Source organism: Macaca nemestrina, chromosome 2, assembly GCF_043159975.1.
Source record: "Macaca nemestrina isolate mMacNem1 chromosome 2, mMacNem.hap1, whole genome shotgun sequence".
Lineage (NCBI taxonomy): Eukaryota > Metazoa > Chordata > Mammalia > Primates > Cercopithecidae > Macaca > Macaca nemestrina.
In genome coordinates, this window is record NC_092126.1 from 182257274 (window position 1) to 182280369 (window position 23096).

The following is a 23096-nucleotide window of genomic DNA, read 5'->3' on the forward strand; positions in this document are numbered from 1 at the left end:
TCCCAGTAAGATTCTAATTTGTTTTTTGCTGTGTTTTAAAATATTTGTTGTTTTTTGTTCAGTTAGTGGGTGAACTACCAGCTAGTCCAGACCTCTTTCCTCAATTCCAAGTGTCCTAAACTCAACTTGTTGTAAAGTGAGAACCTCATCTTTCTTTCTTTTTTTGTTTCTTCTAACTTCTTTTTTTTTTTTTTTTTTTTTTTTTAAAAAAATATATATATTTTATTATACGTTAAGTTCTAGGGTACATGTGCACAATGTGCAGGTTTGTTACATATGTATACATGTGCCATGTTGGTGTGCTGCACCCATTAACTTGTCATTTACATTAGGTATATCTCCTAATGCTATCCCTTCCCCTTACCCCTCCCCACAATAGGCCCCGGTGTGTGATGCTCCCCTTCCTGTATCCAAGTGAACTCATTAGAACCTCATCTTTTCTCAAACTTGTACCTGTTTTTGTATTCCCTCCCTATCTGAGTGATTGACACCACTTACAAATTTTAACTTGGGAATTGTCTTTGACTCCTCTTTTTTCCTTATCCTTATATCCAGTCATTTAACACACACACACACACACACACACACACACATATATATATGTTATATGTATGTATGTATGTATTTTTTGGGGGGTGGGGGCAGAAAATTAAACCTTATTTATTTTTGAAACCAAACCACTAGGAAAATATATCACAGTCTGGAAACAGTAAATGGACAGGCTATATTATCATTTCAAGTAATAAGTTGGTGAAAATACAGTGAGGTTGATATCAAAACAGTAAGGTGCCATGCTGGGTTAGGAACACTGTGTTGCAACAGCCGCAGGCAGAAATGGCATTTGGTAATGGGGGCTGCCTCTCCTTTGCTTTAAAGGAGTCAGCTCATCCTAGCCCAAGTTGCTTACTTTTTTTTCCTTGAATTTCCTGTTGCCAGGGGTTTGTCTCAGTTGGGCTCTGTTAATTCAGGAGGCTAAATACGCAATGCTAGGTTTAGGCTTTCATTCTATCTGTTCTATAAAATCCAGGTTTTTCCAAATCCAGTACTTCATAACTCTTTTGTAATCAAGTAGCCAACTGCTCCTCTTTTACTGTTCATTCCTAGATACCAATATATATCACAGTCAAACCCCTTTCTCTTCCAAGGGGAAAGTGTTACTGCAAGATTGTCCTTTCATTTTGCTACACACAGCCTCAGGGTCCATCAGCCAGTAATTATGCTTCCCAATAATTAGTGTGTCGTCGCCTCTCATGTTTTTGCACAGTCTCCAGGCTGAAAGATGCAGCATGTAATAATTTTAAGAAATGTACATCCACATCTTGATGACCAGAAATGGGGATCCACAAGGACCCTTTCGAAGTTCTTATCTAGTCTCCCTACCAATTCCACATCTTAAAATCAACTTGTATGCCCTTGTATAAATTAAACAAAACCAAGAAAACAAAGACCCAGAAAACTTTTTTCCCTTCTAAGTGAGTGACCTCATGGATTTTGTTTCACAGCTTATGGAAAATGGTGTGGTGACACTTCTGGCAAACAGGATGTTGGCAACAAAGAGAAAATATCTCTCCTCAAACTCCACCAACTCTAACCTGCCAGCCTGTTGGTACCTGTGTAGTAAGAAGAGTCTGGTGCCTCGGAGGACTCTGACTTATTACAGGGAAGATCCTTACTGCCAGGACAAGCGCTGGCCACAGGAAATATAAGCTCTAAAACTCTCCTGTAATATCTCTGACCACTTTTTTCCATTTCACTTTTTAGGACTGAAACATAAAAGAACCAGTGTCTAGAGGCAAGTGACATATGCCTTACACTTGTGGCCATCCTTACTTTCTTCATTCATAAACTTTGCTTAAAAGACTAAAGTTCCCAATTCCTTATAAAAAATATGTTCTTGCCCTCAGCCCCGATGGCTACTGGCAAAGATTTTTATTTCCCAATGGCTAAGAGAGCTTCCTTCATCTTCTTGGTCGTAGTTGGGATGAGGTGCATGTGGTCATCCACACACTTGGTCACACAACCGTCCAGCTGCTGCTTCACCTGAAGCTCCTTACTCCTGCATCTATTGAATCTTTGGATGTGTTATTGCATTGCATGGTGCACCGGGCCAGGCGGTCCTGGAACTTCTCCAACTCACTGATGACCAAAGCCTGGGCTTGAGCCAGAGGCACATGGCAGCGCTTGATGCACTGGTGCACCTGCTGCAGGGAGGCCTGGCTGTCTTCACAACAGCTGGTGCTGCACCGAACCATGAGACCTTGCATTTTCTGAATGTTCTCTTTCTCCAGACTCTTCACCATGGAGTCTGCCACCTCCTGCACCTGCAGCTGCTGTAGCTCTGCCATGGTGACCCTGTGCTGCCCCGTGCTGTGCCACCATATATAGTTATTTTTAACCCCTAAATCTGTCTTTTAAAGGATCTCTTCTCCATCTTTATTGCCAGCACATCAGTTCAAGCCCTAATAACTTCGTGCCTTTTATTACTATGGTAGTAACTTGATTAGGTTTCCTTTACATAGCCTTTTTCTTCTTGTTTTATTCTTTATATTGTCAAAATATTTATTCTAAAAGGTAGATCTTGCTTGCCACTTACTAGTTTAACATCTTTCAATGGCTCCACATAATCTACTGGATAAAGTTCAAACTTCTTAGTTTGGCACACAAGGCCGTTAATGATCTCACCTTTGCTTATCTCTAATTTTGTGTCTGTCTATTCCTCCATATTCACAATGTACTTCAGATTTAGGGAACTGTTTTCAGCTTACTGAATGTGTATACTGTTGTATACATCCTGTTTGTTTTCTTGTCTTGGAAACTATCCTCCTTTTTTTTTTTTTTTTTTTTTTAAGGAAGCCTTCCTTGATTCCACCCTCCAAATCTGTATATGATCCCTTTCTTTGTCTTGCTAAACAGCTTGTTAGTATATCATAACATTTATCACACTATATTGTGATTTTTAGTTTCTCTTCCTCCCTGCAGCAAACTTCCTGAGGATAGGAACTTTATTTTATTTCTTATTTTTTCTTTATTCCTAATATAGTACTGGACACTTATCAAATGCTCAGTAAATGTTTGCTGGATAAAAGAAGGAGATTGCTTCTCACTAGAGTTGCATCTCTAGACACTCTGTCTAACATATATTTTCCCTCTAAGAACCAATTATATATTCAGTAACTTTGGTGACAACCAGGAAAAGAGATACTAGAAACGTCAAATAAGGAAACTGGAGAACTCTTTTGTGCATGGCTTTGGATAGATGTTTTCTACCTGAGACTTGCTCTATATAATAGGAGACTTCTGCTTTCTTCAGTCTTTGCTTAACTTTGACATGAGGCTTTTTGTTTTATTTTCATTTCTACTCAGGACTTAAAATTTTAGAAAGATAAGAGGGAGAAACATTTCTTTCTGCATTTTAATTTTATCCTAAAGTGTAATCATTGAGTAAACCAAAATTACTCATTCAGTTCCAGAAATGGTATTTTGTTGGACATTTTATTTGCATTCTGGAATCTAAAGAAGTAAACTAAGTATCTTGCCTTTTATGTGAGGGCAGTTTGGCTTTTTGATTTCAGGATAAAATTGAGAAGAAAAATGGAAAAGATAGTTCAAATCAATTTTGTAAGTAATGGAGAAAAGGGTTTTAGAAATATCAAAAGAGTTTTAGAAATATCAAACTAGCAGTATGTGGAATGCACATTTATTTTTTAAAAATATGTAAACTGCATTTTAGTGTTAGTTTTATCTCCATGTATGGTTCATATCTATTTTCCTGGGAGAAAATTCCAGACATCTATAAGTCTTTGTCAATAGGAAGGAAAGAACCTAGTGGGACACATGTACAAGGCTTTTGAGAAAATAAACTCTCGGGGGCGGAGCAAGATGGCCGAATAGGAACAGCTCCAGTCTCCAACTCCCAGCGCGAGCGACACAGAAGACCGGTGATTTCTGCATTTTCAACTGAGGTACTGGGTTCATCTCACTGGGGAGTGCCGGACGATCGGTGCTGGTCAGCTGCTGCAGCCCGACCAGCGAGAGCTGAAGCAGGGCGAGGTATTGCCTCACCTGGGAAGCGCAAGGGGGAAGGGAATCCCTTTTCCTAGCCAGGGGAACTGAGACACACAACACCTGGAAAATCGGGTAACTCCCACCCCAATACTGCGCCTTAAGCAAACAGGCACACCAGGAGATCATATCCCACACCTGGCCGGGAGGGTCCCACACCCACGGAGCCTCCCTCATTGCTAGCACAGCAGTCTGTGATCTACCGGCAAGGCAGCAGCGAGGCTGGGGGAGGGGCGCCCGCCATTGCTGAGGCTTAAGTAGGTAAACAAAGCTGCTGGGAAGCTCGAACTGGGTGGAGCTCACAGCAGCTCAAGGAAACCTGCCTGTCTCTGTAGACTCCACCTCTGGGGACAGGGCACAGTAAACAATAACAAACGGAACAGAAACGTCTGCAGACGCAAACGACTCTGTCTGACAGCTTTGAATAGAGCAGTGGATCTCCCAACACGGAGGTTGAGATCTGAGAAGGGACAGACTCCCTGCTTAAGTGGGTCCCTGACCCCTGAGTAGCCTAACTGGGAGACATCCCCCACTAGGGGCAGTCTGACACCCCACACCTCACAGGGTGGAGTACCCCCCTGAGAGGAAGCTTCCAAAGCAAGAATCAGACAGGTACACTCGCTGTTCAGAAATATTCTATCTTCTGCAGCCTCTGCTGCTGATACCCAGCCAAACAGGGTCTGGAGTGGACCTCAAGCAATCTCCAACAGACCTACAGCTGAGGGTCCTGTTAGAAGGAAAACTATCAAACAGGAAGGACAACTACACCAAAACCCCGTCAGTACATCACCATCATCAAAGACCAGAGGCAGATAAAACCACAAAGATGGGGAAAAAGCAGGGCAGAAAAGCTGGAAATTCAAAAAATAAGAGCGCATCTCCCCCGGCAAAGGAGCGCAGCTCATTGCCAGCAACGGATCAAAGCTGGACGGAGAATGACTTTGACGAGATGAGAGAAGAAGGCTTCAGTCCATCAAATTTCTCAGAGCTAAAGGAGGAATTACGTACCCAGCGCAAAGAAACTAAAAATCTTGAAAAAAAAGTGGAAGAATTGATGGCTAGAGTAATTAATGCAGAGAAGGTCCTAAACGAAATGAAAGAGATGAAAACCATGACACGAGAAATACGTGACAAATGCACAAGCTTCAGTAACCGACTCGATCAACTGGAAGAAAGAGTATCAGCGATTGAGGATCAAATGAATGAAATGAAGCGAGAAGAGAAACCAAAAGAAAAAAGAAGAAAAAGAAATGAACAAAGCCTGCAAGAAGTATGGGATTATGTAAAAAGACCAAATCTACGTCTGATTGGGGTGCCTGAAAGTGAGGGGGAAAATGGAACCAAGTTGGAAAACACTCTTCAGGATATCATCCAGGAGAACTTCCCCAACCTAGTAGGGCAGGCCAACATTCAAATCCAGGAAATACAGAGAATGCCACAAAGATACTCCTCGAGAAGAGCAACTCCAAGACACATAATTGCCAGATTCACCAAAGTTGAAATGAAGGAAAAAATCTTAAGGGCAGCCAGAGAGAAAGGTCGGGTTACCCACAAAGGGAAGCCCATCAGACTAACAGCAGATCTCTCGGCAGAAACTCTCCAAGCCAGAAGAGAGTGGGGGCCAATTTTCAACATTCTTAAAGAAAAGAATTTTCAAACCAGAATTTCATATCCAGCCAAACTAAGTTTCATCAGTGAAGGAGAAATAAAATCCTTTACAGATAAGCAAATGCTTAGAGATTTTGTCACCACTAGGCCTGCCTTACAAGAGACCCTGAAGGAAGCACTAAACATGGAAAGGAACAGCTGGTACCAGCCATTGCAAAAACATGCCAAAATGTAAAGACCATCGAGGCTAGGAAGAAACTGCATCAACTAACGAGCAAAATAACCAGTTAATATCATAATGGCAGGATCAAGTTCACACATAACAATCTTAACCTTAAATGTAAATGGACTAAATGCTCCAATTAAAAGACACAGACTGGCAAACTGGATCAAGAGTCAAGACCCATCAGTCTGCTGTATTCAGGAGACCCATCTCACACGCAGAGACATACATAGGCTCAAAATAAAGGGATGGAGGAAGATTTACCAAGCAAATGGAGAACAAAAAAAAGCGGGGGTTGCAATACTAGTCTCTGATAAAACAGACTTTAAACCATCAAAGATCAAAAGAGACAAAGAAGGCCATTACATAATGGTAAAGGGATCAATTCAACAGGAAGAGCTAACTATCCTAAATATATATGCACCCAATACAGGAGCACCCAGATTCATAAAGCAAGTCCTTAGAGACTTACAAAGAGACTTAGACTCCCATACAATAATAATGGGAGACTTCAACACTCCACTGTCAACATTAGACAGATCAATGAGACAGAAAGTTAACAAGGATATCCAGGAATTGAACTCATCTCTGCAGCAAGCAGACCTAATAGACATCTATAGAACTCTCCACCCCAAATCAACAGAATATACATTCTTCTCAGCACCACATCGTACTTACTCCAAAATTGACCACGTAATTGGAAATAAAGCACTCCTCAGCAAATGTACAAGAACAGAAATTGTAACAAACTGTCTCTCAGACCACAGTGCAATCAAACTAGAACTCAGGACTAAGAAACTCAATCAAAACCACTCAACTACATGGAAACTGAACAACCTGCTCCTGAATGACTACTGGGTACATAACGAAATGAAGGCAGAAATAAAGATGTTCTTTGAAACCAATGAGAACAAAGATACAACATACCAGAATCTCTGGGACACATTTAAAGCAGTGTGTAGAGGGAAATTTATAGCACTAAATGCCCACAAGAGAAAGCAGGAAAGATCTAAAATTGACACTCTAACATCGCAATTAAAAGAACTAGAGAAGCAAGAGCAAACTCATTCGAAAGCTAGCAGAAGGCAAGAAATAACTAAGATCAGAGCAGAACTGAAGCAGATAGAGACACAAAAAACCCTCCAAAAAATCAATGAATCCAGGAGTTGGTTTTTTGAAAAGATCAATAAAATTGACAGACCACTAGCAAGACTAATAAAGAAGAAAAGAGAGAAGAATCAAATCGACGCAATTAAAAATGATAAAGGGGATATCACCACCGACCCCACAGAAATACAAACTACCATCAGAGAATACTATAAACACCTCTATGCAAATAAACTGGAAAATCTAGAAGAAATGGATAATTTCCTGGACACTTACACTCTTCCAAGACTAAACCAGGAAGAAGTTGAATCCCTGAATAGACCAATAGCAGGCTCTGAAATTGAGGCAATAATTAATAGCCTACCAACCAAAAAACGTCCAGGACCAGATGGATTCACAGCTGAATTCTACCAGAGGTACAAGGAGGAGTTGGTACCATTCCTTCTGAAACTATTCCAATCAATAGAAAAAGAGGGAATCCTCCCTAACTCATTTTATGAGGCCAACATCATCCTGATACCAAAGCCTGGCAGAGACACAACAAAAAAAGAGAATTTTAGACCAATATCCCTGATGAACATCGATGCAAAAATCCTCAATAAAATACTGGCAAACCGGATTCAGCAACACATCAAAAAGCTTATCCACCATGATCAAGTGGGCTTCATCCCTGGGATGCAAGGCTGGTTCAACATACGCAAATCAATAAACATAATCCAACATATAAACAGAACGAAAGACAAGAACCACATGATTATCTCAATAGATGCAGAAAAGGCTTTTGACAAAATTCAACAGCCCTTCATGCTAAAAACGCTCAATAAATTCAGTATTGATGGAACGTACCTCAAAATCATAAGAGCTATTTATGACAAACCCACAGCCAATATCATACTGAATGGGCAAAAACTGGAAAAATTCCCTTTGAAAACTGGCACAAGACAGGGATGCCCTCTCTCACCACTCCTATTCAACATAGTGTTGGAAGTTCTGGCTAGGGCAATTAGGCAAGAGAAAGAAATCAAGGGTATTCAGTTAGGAAAAGAAGAAGTCAAATTGTCCCTGTTTGCAGATGACATGATTGTATATTTAGAAAACCCCATTATCTCAGCCCAAAATCTCCTTAAGCTGATAAGCAACTTCAGCAAAGTCTCAGGATACAAAATTAATGTGCAAAAATCACAAGCATTCTTATACACCAGTAACAGACAAACAGAGAGCCAAATCAGGAATGAACTTCCATTCACAATTGCTTCAAAGAGAATAAAATACCTAGGAATCCAACTGACAAGGGATGTAAAGGACCTCTTCAAGGAGAACTACAAACCACTGCTCAGTGAAATCAAAGAGGACACAAACAAATGGAAGAACATACCATGCTCATGGATAGGAAGAATCAATATCGTGAAAATGGCCATACTGCCCAAGGTAATTTATAGATTCAATGCCATCCCCATCAAGCTACCAATGAGTTTCTTCACAGAATTGGAAAAAACTGCTTTAAAGTTCATATGGAACCAAAAAAGAGCCCGCATCTCCAAGACAATCCTAAGTCAAAAGAACAAAGCTGGAGGCATCACGCTACCTGACTTCAAACTATACTACAAGGCTACAGTAACCAAAACAGCATGGTACTGGTACCAAAACAGAGATATAGACCAATGGAACAGAACAGAGTCCTCAGAAATAATACCACACATCTACAGCCATCTGATCTTTGACAAACCTCAGAGAAACAAGAAATGGGGAAAGGATTCCCTATTTAATAAATGGTGCTGGGAAAATTGGCTAGCCATAAGTAGAAAGCTGAAACTGGATCCTTTCCTTACTCCTTATACGAAAATTAATTCAAGATGGATTAGAGACTTAAATGTTAGACCTAATACCATAAAAACCCTAGAGGAAAACCTAGGTAGTACCATTCAAGACATAGGCATGGGCAAAGACTTCATGTCTAAAACACCAAAAGCAACGGCAGCAAAAGCCAAAATTGACAAATGGGATCTCATTAAACTAAAGAGCTTCTGCACTGCAAAAGAAACTACCATCAGAGTGAACAGGCAACCTACAGAATGGGAGAAAATTTTTGCAATCTACTCATCTGACAAAGGGCTAATATCCAGAACCTACAAAGAACTCAAACAAATTTACAAGAAAAAAACAAACCACCCCATCAAAAAGTGGGCAAAGGATATAAACAGACATTTCTCAAAAGAAGACATTCATACAGCCAACAGACACATGAAAAAATGCTCATCATCACTGGCCATCAGAGAAATGCAAATCAAAACCACAATGAGATACCATCTCACACCAGTTAGAATGGCGATCATTAAAAAGTCAGGAAACAACAGGTGCTGGAGAGGATGTGGAGAAATAGGAACACTTTTACACTGTTGGTGGGATTGTAAACTAGTTCAACCATTATGGAAAACAGTATGGCGATTCCTCAAGGATCTAGAACTAGATGTACCATATGACCCAGCCATCCCATTACTGGGTATATACCCAAAGGATTATAAATCATGCTGCTATAAAGACACATGCACACGTATGTTTATTGCGGCACTATTCACAATAGCAAAGACTTGGAATCAACCCAAATGTCCATCAGTGACAGATTGGATTAAGAAAATGTGGCACATATACACCATGGAATACTATGCAGCCATCAAAAAGGATGAGTTTTTGTCCTTTGTAGGGACATGGATGCAGCTGGAAACCATCATTCTTAGCAAACTATCACAAGAACAGAAAACCAAACACCGCATGTTCTCACTCATAGGTGGGAACTGAACAATGAGAACACTTGGACTCAGGAAGGGGAACATCACACACCGGGGCCTATCATGGGGAGGGGGGAGGGGGGAGGGATTGCATTGGGAGTTATACCTGATGTAAATGATGAGTTGATGGGTGCAGCACACCAACATGGCACAAGTATACCTATGTAACAAACTTGCACGTTATGCACATGTACCCTACAACTTAAAGTATAATAATAATAAATAAATTAAAAAAAAAATCATGAAATCTAAAAAAAAAAAAAAAAAAAAAAAGAAAATAAACTCTCTTCTGCTTTCATCAGTTTGTACCAGAGATTGTTAGAGAAATATGGAGATAGTGTACCCATATTCCATTAAGAAGAGTTAGCTGCTGGTACTTGGAATTTCTGTAAATATATTTATTTATCTTTGTCTTAAATTTATATGCATTTGAAGTTTTTAAAAAATTACGTATTCCAGATATGTGATGGTAAAACTATTTGGATATTGCAGTGTTCCTATCATTTTAAGATTTTTTAAGCCAGTAGTCTTAGTTGAGTGGTGATAATTATTCACTTAAAATTTATCTTAATAAAAGAACAAATTTAGAAACTAATCGGTGAATCTCTTTAATAAAGTTACTCAAAGATTAAATTTTTTCTACATACCTTTAAGATGCTGATTTAGAAGGTATATTTTAAATTATATCATCTGGGACAAGCATAGAGTTATGAGAATCCTCTTAAAGTGCCACATAACACAATTTTAGAAAGGCATTCATTGCAGCAAAATGAAAACTAAATTAATATTGTAATTTTTGGCTCATTATAGATTTATTAGTGGATATAATTATGTTATCTTTCAGCAAGGACTTCATTTCTCTAAAAATTTGCTCTATAGATGAAGTTGTATGTTAATAGCTCTTTCTAGTTCTTCAGAATTTTCCCTCCATTATTAAGTTATTTGAATATGACAGTTACCTTGCTATTTAAACAAGGAAGGAACCTATAGTTTGCAATTGAGAAAACTAATAGTCAGAGAGAATAACCATGCAGAGATACAGTCAGAAAATGGTACTACTTCTCAGGCCAGTATACTTTCTGCTACCTCTCACTGCATTTCAAAATTCGTTTCTGCTTTGTTTTAGTATATTTATGATATTTTGAAGTGGGATTTCATAATATTAGTAAATAAAATTAAATAAACTCTACCTTACATACTGATACTGTTTACATACTTAGGAAAAAATTGGGTAAATATGTGAAATGACAACTTTTAGTTCTTCCTTCCAGATTGAGATAGTATGAAAGATGAAGTATACACCTTTATACTTCAATTCCTTGCAAAAATTCAGAACTTCCGAAATGCTGACTAGCCCTGGAATATCCTTGACTGTGCTAATTTATAAATCTGTACTGCAAAAGACAGCTTAGGTATTGTTAATTTAGTTCTCAGTTTATAGATTTGTGTTCTTTAAGGCTATCACGCAAAATTCCTTGTTTCCTCAAGGTACCCAAACTGGATAAGTTTTCAATAGTCGAAAGGTGTTTGGGCTGTGGCTGTGTGCTATGAAGAGCTGTGTGTACTGTAGTCATTGCTAACCGTTTATATACTTTAATTGTATATTAAAAATTGCAAGCATCTAGTAAGATTTTTTATCAGGATTGCAGAGCATAGTAAATTATAAGTATTATTTGAAAGGGTAGTTTATAGCTTTGAGCAAGACTACAATAATATGAAAATTATTACAGAAATATGAAAATTAAGTGATATTCCGTTTATTGTGTATTTACTGTGTGCCAGGAATTATGCTAACTGCTTTCCATCTATTGTCTCATTTAATCTTAACAACTTTGTAAGGGAGATATTATTCTTCCCATTTTAGAGATGAGAAGATCAATGTGTAGAGGTAGAAATTATGGTAATTAACTTGCCCAAGGCTTTATAGTTATACGGTGGTAAAATAAGAATCGAGACCTATGTTGATCTAACTTCAAAGTCCTTGCTGTTAATTCCTGTGCCATACTGCTTCTCTTTACATTTTCGCCCTTCTGAAGTTTAATTTTTTTTTCATCAGTAAAGTAGGAATTGGACTTTGCTGCAGATACCATATCTAATTCATTATTTTATTTTATTTTATTAAATAAATAATAAAATAACCTATACCACAGTTTCTTTATCCACTTGTTGATGGATGGGCATTTGGGTTGGTTCCACGTTTTTGCAGTTGTGAATTGTGCTGCTATAAACACATGTGTGCAAGTAGCTTTTTCATATAATGACTTCCTTTCCTCTGGGTAGATACCCAGGAATGGGATTGCTGGATCAAATGGTAGTTCTACTTTTAGTTCTTTAAGGAATCTCCACACTGTTTTCCACAGTGGTTGTCCTAGTTTACATTCCCACAAGCAGTGTAGAAAAGTTCCCTTTTCATCACATCCATGGCAACATCTACTATTTTTTGATTTTTTGATTATGGCCATTCTAGCAGGAGTAAGGTGGTACCGCATTGTAGTTTTGATTTGCATTTCCCTGATCATTTGTGATGTTGAGCACTTTTTCATATTTTTTTTGGCCATTTGTATATCTTCTTTGAGAATTGTCTATCCATGTCCTTAGCTCACTTTTTGATGAGATTGTTTGTTTTTTTTCTTGTTGATTTGTTTGCATTCGTTATAAATTCTGGATATTAGTCCTTTGTCAGATGTATACATTTTGAAGATTTTTTTCCCACTCTGTGGGTTATCTGTTTACTCTGCTGACTGTTCCTTTTGGTATGCAGAAGCATGTTAGTTCGATTAAGTCCCAGCAATTTATCTTTGTTTTTATTGCATTTGTTTTGGGTTCTTGGTCATAAAATCCTTGCCTAAGCCAATGTCTAGAAGGGGTTTTCCAATGTCATCTTCTAGAATTTTTATAGATTTAGGTCTTAGATTTAAGTCCTTAATCCATCTTGAGTTGATTTTTGTGTAAGGTGAGAGATGAGGCTCCAGTTTCATTCTCCTACATGTGGCTAGCCAATTATCCCAGCACCATTTGTTGAAAAGGGTGTCCCTTCCTCACTTCATGGTTTTGTTTGCTTTGTCGAAGATCAGTTGGCTGTAAGTATTTGTGATTATTTTATTTCTGGGTTCTCTATTCTCTTCCATTGGTCTGGGTGTTTATTTTTGTATCAGTACCATGCTGTTCTGGTGACTATGGCCTTATAGTATGCGATCAGGTAATGTGATGCCAGTAGATTTGTTCTCTTTGCTTAGTCTTGCTTTGGGTATGCAGGCACTTTTTTGGTTTCATAAGAATTTTATAATTTTTTTTTTTTCTAATTCTGTGAAGAATGATGGTGGTATTTTGATGGGAATTGCATTGAATTTGTAGATTGCTTCTAGCAATATGGTCATTTTCACAATATTGATTCTACCCATCCATGATTATGGGATGTGTTTTCAGTTGTTTGTGTCATCTATGATTTCTTTCAGCAGTGTTTTGTAGTTTTCCTTGTAGAGGTCTTTTGACTCCTTAGTTAGATATATTCCTAAGTATTTTATTTTTATTTTTTGGCAGCTCTTGTAAAAGGGGTTGAGGATTTGATTCTCTGCTTGGTCGCTGTTGGTGTATAGAAGAGCTGCTGATTTGTGTACATTAATCTTATATGCAGAAACTTTGCTGAATTCTTTTATCAGTTCTAGGAGCTTTCTGGAGGAATCTTTAGGGTTTTCAAGATAAATGATCATAGTGTCAGCAAATAGGGATAGTTTGACTTCTTCTTTATCGATTTGGATGCCCTTTATTTTTTCTCTTGTGTGATTGTTCTGGCCTGGACTTCCAGTACTGTGTTGAAGAGGAGTGTTGAGAGTGGGCATCCTTGTCTTGTTCCAGTTCTCAGAAGGAATGCTTTCAACTTTTCCCCATTCAGTATTATGTTGGCTGTGGGTTTGTCATAGATGGCTTTTATTATATTGAGGTATATCCCTTGTATGCCAATTTTGCTGAAAGTTTTAATCATAAAGAGATGCTGGATTTTGTTGAATGCTTTTTCTACATCTATTGAGGTGATCATGGGATTTTTGTTTTTAATTCTGTTTATGTGGTGTGTCGCATTTATTGACTTGCATGTGTTAAACCATCCCTGCATTCCTAATATGAAACCTGTTATCATGGTGGATTATCTCTTTGACATGTTGTTGGATTCAAACAGCTCATATTTTGTTAAGGACTTTTGCGTCTGTGTTGATCAGGGGTATTGGTCTGTAGTTTTCTTTTTTTTATGTCCTTTCTTGATTTTGGTATGAGGGTGATACTGTCTTCATGGAATGATTTAGGGAAGGTTCCCTTTTTCTCTATCTTGTGGAATAGTGTCAGTAAGATTGGTACCAATTCTTTGAATGTCTGGTAGAATTCTGCTGTGAATCCGTCTGGTCCTGGACTTTTTTTTGTTGTTGGTAATGTTTAAATTACCATTTCAGTTCTCGCTGCTTGTTATTGGTCTGTTCAGGGTACCTAATTCTTCCTATTTTAAGCTAGGAGGGTTCTATCTTTCCAGGAATTTATTCTTCTAGGTTTTCTAGTTTATGCGTATAAAGGTGTTTATAGTAGCCTTGAATGATCTTTTGTATTTCTGTGTTGTCAGTTGTATCTCCCGTTTTGTTTCTTATTGAGCTTATTTGGATTTTCTCTCTTCTTTTCTTGGTTAATATTGCTAATGGTCTATCAATTTTATTTCTGTTTTCAAAAAACCAGCTTTTTGTTTTATTTATCTTTTATTTTTTTTGGTTTTAATTTCATTTAGTTCTGCTCTGATCTTGATTATTTCTTTTGTTCTGCTGGGTTTGGGTTTGATTTGTTCTTGTTTCTCTAGTTCTTTGAGGTGTGACCTTAGATTGCCTGTTTGTCCTCTTTCAGACTTTCTGATGTAGGCATTTAAGGCTATGAACTTCCCTCTTAGCATCGCCTTTGCTGTGTCCCAGAGATTTTGATAGGTTGAACTGAACAACACTATTGTTGTTCAGTGGAAAAGTTTTTTAATTTCCATCTTGATTTCATTTTTGACCCAATGATCACCAGGAGCAGGTTATTTAATTTCCATGTGTTTGCATGGTTTTGAAGGTTCTTTTTGGAGTTGATTCCCAGTTTTATTCCACTGTGGTCTGAGAGAGTGCTTGGTATAATTTCAGTTTTCTCAAGTTTATAGAGGCTTGTTTTGTGGCCTATCATATGGTCTATCTTGGAGAAAGTTCCATATGCTGTTGAATAGAATGTATATTCTGCGGTTGTTGGATGGAATGTTCTGTGTATATCTGCTAAGTCCATTTGTTCCAGGGTATAGTTTAAATCCACTGTTTCTTTGTTGACTTTCTGTCTTGATGACCTGTCTAGTGCTGTGAGTGGAGTATTGAAGTCCCCCACTATTATTGTGTTGCTGTCTATCTCATTTCTTAGGTCTATTAGTAGTTGTTTTATAAATTTGGGAGCTCTAGTGTTAGATGCATATATGTTTATATTTTCTTGTTGGACTAGTCCTTTTATCCTTATATAATGTCCCTCTTTGTCTTTTCTAACTGCTGTTTCTTTAAAGTTTGTTTTGTCTGATATAAGAATAGCTACTCCTGCTTGCCTTTGCTGTCCATTTCCCTGAAATGTCTTTTCCACCCCTTTACCTTAAGTTTGTGCAAGTCCTTATGTGTTAGGTGAGTGTCTTGAAGGCAGCAGATAGTGGCTGGTGAATTCTTAATCATTTTGCAATTCTGTATTTTTTAAGTGGAGCATTTAGGCCATTTACATTCAATGTTAGTATTGAGATGTGAGGTACTATTCCATTTATTGTGCTATTTGTTGCCTGTATACCTTGTTTTTTGTTTTTGTTTTTGTTTTTCAAATTGTATTTGTATTTTATAGGTCCTGTGAGATTTATGTTTTAAAGAGGTTCTGTTTTGATGTGTTTCCAGGATTTATTTTAAGGTTTAGAGCTCCTTTTAGCAGTTCTTGCAGTGCTTGGTAGTGGTGAGTTCTCTTAGCATTTGTTTGTCTGAGAAAGATTGTATCTTTCCTTTGTATATGAAGCTTAGTTTCGCTTGATACAAAATTCTTGACTGATAATTGTTTTGTTTGAGGAGAGTGAAGATAGGGCTCCAGTCCCTTCTAGCTTGTAGGGTTTTTGCTGAGAAATCTGCTGTTAATCTGAGAGTTTTTCTTTATAGATTACCTGGTACTTTTGTCTCACAGCTCTTAAGATTCTTTCCTTCATATTAACTTTAGATAACCTGATGACATTGTGACTAGGTGATGATCTTTTTGTGATGAATTTTCCAGATGTTCTTTGAGTTTCTTGTATTTGGATGTTTAGGTCTCCAGCAAGGCTGGGGAAGCTTTCCTCAATTATTCCCCAAAATATGTTTTCCAAACTTTTAGATTTCTCTTTTTCCTCAGGAACACCTATTATTCTTAGATTTGGTCATTTAACATAATCCCAGACTTCTTGGGGGCTTTGTTCATATTTTTTAATTCTTTTTTCTTTGTCTTTGTTGGATTGGGTTAATTTGAAGACCTGTTTTCAAGCTCTGAATTTCTTTCTTCCACTTGTTCAATTCTATTGCTGAGACTTTCCAGAGCATTTTGCATTTCTATAAGTGTGTCCATTGTTTCCTGAAGTTTGAATTGTTTTTTATTTATGCTATTTCCCCGAATATTTCTCCCTTCACCTCTTGTATCATTTTTTGAACTTCCTTACATTTGGCTTCACCTTTCTTTGGTGCCTCCCCGATTAGCTTAATAACTAACCTCCTAATTTCTTTTTCAGGTAAATCAGGGTTTTCTTCTTGGTTTGGGTCCATTGCTGATGAGCTAGTATGATTTTTTGGAGGTGTTAAAGAACCTTATTTTGTCATAGTGCCAGAGTTGGTTTTCTGGTTCCTTGTCATTTGAGTAGGCTCTGTCAGAGGGAAGGTCTAGGGCTGAAGGCTGTTGCTCAGATTCCTTTGTCCCATAGGGTGTTCCCTTGATATAGTACTCTCCCCCTTTTCCTATGGATGTGGCTTCCTGAGAGCAGAGCTGTAGTGATTGTTATCTTTCTTCTGGATGTAGCCACCCAGCTATTCTACCAGGCTCTGGGCTGGTACTGGTGGTTGTCTGCACAGAGTCTTGTGACCTGAACCATCTATGGGCTTCTCAGCCATGGATACCGGCACAGTATTTGGGGTGTCTGGGTCCTGCTGGTGCACTCTGCTTCCTTCGTAAGGTGTATGGGTCCTCTCAGGCTTCGTGATTTATTCCTGCAGTTTTTCTGGAGCAAAACTTCACGATGCGAGCTTCCACATGCTGCTCTGTCTGTCCGAGTCAGAGCTGCAATCTAGTCTGCCTCCCATCCACCATTATCCCCTTTTGTTCCCAGTTCTGGAGGCAAGAAATCCAATCAAGGTGTTTTAAGGGCTGTGAGAGAAGGGCGTGTGCCAGGCCTCTCTCTTTGACTTGTAGATGTCTGTCTTCTCCCTGTGTCTCTTCACATTGTTTTCTCACTGTGCGTCTCATTGTGGTTTTTATTTGTATTTCTCTAATGATCAGTGATGTTGTGCTTTTAAAATATGATTATTGTCTGCATGTGTCTTCTTTGGAAAGATATCTGTTCATGTCCTTTGCCCACATTATAATGGGGTTGTTTGCTTTTTTTCATGTTAATTTGTTTAAGTTCCTTGTAAACTCTGGAAATTAGACATTTGTTAGATGGATAGATTGCAAAAACTTTCTCCCATTCTGTAGGGTGTCTGTTCACTCTAATGATAGTTTCTTTTGCTGTGCAGAGCTGTTTAGTTTAATTAGATCCCATTTGTCAATTTTTACTTTTGTTGCAATTGCTTTTGGCATTTTTGTCATGAAATCTTTGCCTGTGCTTGCCTATGTCCTGAATGGTATTGCCTAGATTTTCTTCTAGGTTTTTTATAGTTTTAGGTTTTACATTTAAGTCTTTAATCCATTTTGAGCTAATTTTTATATATAGTGTAACAATCGGGTTCAATTTCAATTTTTTGTACATGGCTAGTTGTTTTCCCAGCACCATTATTAAATATGGAACCCTTTGTCCATTGCTTGTTTTTGTCAGGTTTGTCAAAGATCACAGAATTATAGGTGTGCAGTCTTATTTCTGGGCTCTTTATTCTTTTCCATTAGTCTGTGTGTTTATTTTTGTACCAGTACCATGGTGTTTTGGTTACTATAGCCCTATAATATGGTTTGAAGGGAGATAAGATGATTCTTGCAGTTTTTTCCTTTTTGCTTAGTATTGTCTTGGTTATATGGGGTTCTTTTTCATTCCATATGAATTTTAAAGTAGTTTTTTCTAATTCTATGAAGAGTGTCATTGGTAGTATGATAAGAATAGCATTGAATCTGTAAATTGCTTTGGGAAGTAAGGCCATTTTAATATTGGTACTTTCTATCCATTAGCCTGGGATGTTTCTCCATTCGTGTCTTCTCTGATTTTTTTAAGTAGTGTTTTATAGTTCTCCTTATAGAGATCTTTCACCTCCCCGGTTAACTGTATTCACAGGTATATTATTCTTTTTGTGGCTGTTATGAATGAGATTGCCTTTGTAATTTGGCTTTCCACTTGGCTGTTGTTGGTATATAGGAATGCTAGTGATTTTTGTACATTGATTTTTTTTTATCCTGAAACCTTGCTCAAGTTGTTTTATCAGCTGAAGGAGCTTTTGTGCTGAGACTATCGGGTTTTCTAGATAGTTGTTGCAGCACTTTTTATTCTGATTATGGTATAAATGGATATTTTCAGGAGTTTCCTGAAGTATCTATTGGCAATCTCAGTTATCTGGAATCCTTTGGCAAATTAGTATTGAGGATGTGGTATAATGGAATAGAACAGACAAAAAACCCCAAAAGATAATAGGCGCAGGTTCTTCCACTAGGAAAGCTACTTATAACTGGGCAGCTTATTTCACTTTTCTGAGCTTTGGGTTCTCCATGTTTACAATAAAGAGAGGACTAATTTATTTTAAAGTTCTCTAAGGATCTAAAATTTTATGCTGCCTGGAACATAATGAAAAGAACATAGTGTCTTTATGTAGGGAAAAATAGTTGTGAAATTTTTAATTAGGGGATGTGCATTTTTTTTTAGTCACAGTGCCATTGCACACTTAACAGACTACACTCTAGTGTAAACATAGTTATATATTCACTAGGAGGCCACAAAATTCATGTGACATGTTTTATTTTGATACTTACTTTATGGTGGGGGTCTGGAACTTAACCAGCTCTGTCTCCAAGTATATGCCTATACTTTTGTTTAAGCGAAAATGTGAACTTCACTGTACTTTGTTACCTTTGTTGTTTTATGCAGAGGCATCTAGAATGATGAATCCTTTCCGGAAGATTTTCAGTTTACTTTTCCCAGACCCATCAGAGGATATCACTGTTTGTGGTAGCTATATGAAATGTATTTCTTAAATTGTAAGACTTGAAACTTGAAATTACTTCTTGATCCTTGGGCTGTAGAATGGATGTTTTATTAGCAGGCGTGAAAACAACACGAATTTTCTTGTACTTCCCCATCAGAGCTTTTGGGTGACTAGGTGCATTGTCAACGAGCTATAATATTTTGAAAGGAATTTTATTTTTTTTTTTCTGAGTGGCAGTTCTCAAACGTGGGTTAAGTCATTTCAGTGATCCACGCTATAGACAGATGTACTGTCATCCAGTCATCCAGACATTGTAGTTCCATTTTCAGAGCACAGGCAGAGTAGATTTAGCTTTTTTTTTTCTGAGACAAGGTCTTGCTCTGTCACCCAGGCTGGAATGCAGTGGCATGATCTCACTGCAACCTCTGCCTCCCAGGTTCAAGCGATTCTCCTGCCTCACCCTCTGAAGTAGCTGGGACTACAGGTGTGTACCACCATGCCTGGCTAATTTTTTTTTTTTTTTTTTTTTTTTTTTAGTAGAGATGGGGTTTCGCCATGTTGGCCAGGCTGGTCTCGAACTCCTGACTTCAAGTTATCCGCTGGCCTCTGCCACCCAGAGTGCTGGTATTACAGGCATGAGCCACCATGCTCGGCCCAATTTAGCATAATTCTTAAGGGCCATTGGATCTTTTGCATGGTAATTGAGTACTGGCTTCACAGATAAGACACCAGCTTCATTAGCCCCTAACAAGAGAGTCAGCCTGTCTTTCGAACTTATGCATTGACTTTTCCTTTCTAGGTATGGAATTCCTAGATGTCAGTTTATTCCAACAGAAGTCTCTTTCATCTGCGTTGAGCATCTGTTGTTTACTGTAGCCACCTTCATCAGTTATCCTAGCTAGATCTTCTGGATAACTTGCTGCATCTTCTCCATCAGTACTTGCTGCTTCACCTTGCACTTTCATGTTATGGGGATAGTGTTTTGTTTTTGTTTTTGTTTTTTTTTTTGAGGCAGGGTCTCATTCTGTTGCCCAGCATGACTCATTTCAGCTTTGACCTCCCAGCTGGCACCATCATGGCTCACTACAACCTTGACCTCCCAAGCTAAAGTGATCCTCTTACCTCAGTCTCCCAAGTAGCTGAGGCTACAGGTGCATGCCACCATACTCAGTTAATGTTTTCTATTTTTTTTGTAGAGACAGGGTCTTACTATGTTGTCCAGGCTGAGACAACTTCTTTTCTTAAAGCTTGTAAACGAACTTTTCTTCTGCAGCTTCCTAACCTCTCTGTCTTCATAGACTTGAAGAGAGTATCTTGCTCTGAATTAGACTTTGGCTTAAGGGAATGTTGTGGCTGATTTGATCTTGTATTCAGACTACTATAACTTTCTCCGTATCATCAGTAAGACTGTTTTGCTTTCTTACTATTTGTGTGTTCATAGGAGTAGCATTTTTTTTTTTTTTTGAGATGGAGTGTCACTCTGTCGCCCAGACTGGAATGCAGTGGCAGTATCTTGGCTCACTGCAACTTCAGCCTCCTGGGTTCAAATGATTCTTCTGCCTCAGCCTCCCGAGTAGCTGGGATTGCAGGTGCCTGCCACCACACCTGGCTAATTTTTGTATTTTTAGTAGAGATGGGGTTTCACCATGTTGGCCAGGCTGGTCTCAAACTCCTGACCTCAAGTGATCCACCTGCCTCAGCCTCCCTAAGTGCCAGGATTACAGGTGTGAGCCACTGCACCTGGCCAGGAGTAGCACTTTTAAATTTGTTCAAGAACGATTCTTTTGCATTCACAACTTGACTCTTTGCAGCAAGCAGTCTTGCTTTCAGCCTGTCTCAGCTTTCAACATGCTTTCCACACTAAGTTTACTAAGCTTTAGTTCTTTTTTTTTTTTTTTTAAGACAAGGACTTGCTCTCTTTCCCAGGCAAACAGAGGTGGTGCAATCCTAGCTCTCTGCAGCCTTGAACTCCTGGGGTCAAGTGATGCTCCACTCTCAGCTTCCCAAGTAGCTTGGACTACAGGCATGTACTGCCATGGCTGGATGGCTCGTTAATTATGTTTTGTAGAGATGGAGTCTTGCCATGTTGCCCAGGCTGGCCTCAGTCTCCTGACCTCAAGTGATTGTCCCACCTTGACCTCCCAAAGTGCTGGGATTGCAGGTGTGAGCCACCACACCCGGCCATTTCTAGCTTTTGATTTAAAGTGAGAGACTTGTGACTCTTCCTTTCATGTGAATATTTAGAGGCCATGGTAGCGCTATTAATTGGCATAATTTCAATATTGCTGTGTCTAGGGGATAGGGAGGAGGCCTGAGGGGAGAGAGAGAGGTAGGGGAATGGTTGGTAGGTGAAGCAGTCAGAACACACACAACGTTTGTTAATTAAGTTCAATGTCTCATGTGTGCGTGGTTTGTGGTGCTTCAAAGCAATTACAGTTGTGCCATCAAAGATCACTGATTACAGATCATCATAATAGATAAAATAATAATGAAAAGATTGAAATATTTTGAGAATTACAAAAATGTGACACTGAGACACAAAGTGAGCACATGGTGTTGGAAAAATCATGCTGATTGATGTGCTGTGCTCAAGTTTGCCACAAACCTTGCATTTGTAAAAAAGCACAGTATCTGTGAGGTGCAGTAAAGTGAAGCACAATAAAATGAGGTGTGCTTGTACTCTGGCCCTTTCTGTATATTGTTTCTTACAAACAAAATATAAGTAAAGTATTGCTAGTGGCATATCGATAACAGTCAACCGGGCATCTAATAAAGAGGAGTTAGGAAAACTTTAAAATTACATAAAAAGAACTTTAAAAAGTCACAATAATATGACTTGGGCCAGTGAATTCTGGGCTGAATATCAATATTGAAGGCATTATTGTAGTGTGGCAAAGTAATGTTCATAAGAATGGCTGGCCAGCAAAGTAAAGATTGCACTAATTTTATACCAAATGTACTTCTTTATATATCAAATATACATCTTCTGTTTAAGAAGATGTCAGGCTTATATAGTGCATTTGATATAAAACTCACCAATTTAAGGTCTGGAGACTTAAAAATACACTCCAGGCTAAATGCAGTGGCTCACACCTGTAATCTCAGAATTTTGGGAGGCTGAAGTGAGAGGATTGCTTGAGCCCAGGAGTTTGAAACCAGCCTGGGCAACATAATGAGACATTGTCACCACTGAAAATAAAAAAGTAAGCTGGGTGTGGTGGCTTGTGCTTATAGTCTGAGCTACTTAAGAGGCTGAGGTGGGAGGATTACTCGAGCCAGGAGGTGGAGGCTGCAGTGAGCTGTGATTGTGTAACTGCATTCCAGTCTGAGCAACAGAGTGAGATCCTGTCTCAAAAAAGGAAAACCAACTAAACAAAAACTTTAATTTTCTAAACATTTAAATGTATTGACTCTTTTCCTGATGCTATTATATATTAGCATATATGTTATCACCATTATATGTGCTGTTTCAGTTATGGAATCTTTCATTACCAGAGATGCAGTCTGAATGATGTCTTGTTGAATTTGTCATTTGTCATTTCCCAATTGCAAGTGTGTAAATTACTTATCAAAGATCTTTCTGTTAAATGAGAAGAACAAAGATTTCTTGATTTGTAGTAAGCTGTGTTTTTAATAATTTCTGGAAAAGGAAAGAAAGCATTTTTTAGAGAAGAATTTGTTAAAATTTTAAGCCCCTCAATGGCATCCATTAGTATAATTAAAGACATTGTAGTGACAGGCTAATCTATGCTGTAAGTGATAAGAAACAAGTGCTTCTAGAAACAAAAAGATGTGTTTTTCTAAATTTTTAAGTATTTATGGGTTAATTTCTAGGGTGGTATAGTTCAAACAGCTTTCTTGTGCTAAGATGACAATGATTGAAAATTCAGCTTCCTGGAATACATTTTTTTTTTAACTGAAAACTTCTCAGTA

The 23096-nt window shown here is 38.3% G+C and overlaps 1 protein-coding gene and 1 pseudogene across 9 annotated transcripts in view; one reads left to right on the top strand and one right to left on the bottom strand.

The window, feature by feature from the left end:
* The window catches only part of LOC105477493 (SUMO specific peptidase 7), a 200460-nt gene that overhangs the window by 99068 nt on the left and 78296 nt on the right, over nucleotides 1–23096 (top strand). The gene's annotated exons all lie outside the window — the stretch shown is intronic.
* Nucleotides 1930–2345, bottom strand: LOC105477492 (protein FAM136A pseudogene; annotated as a pseudogene).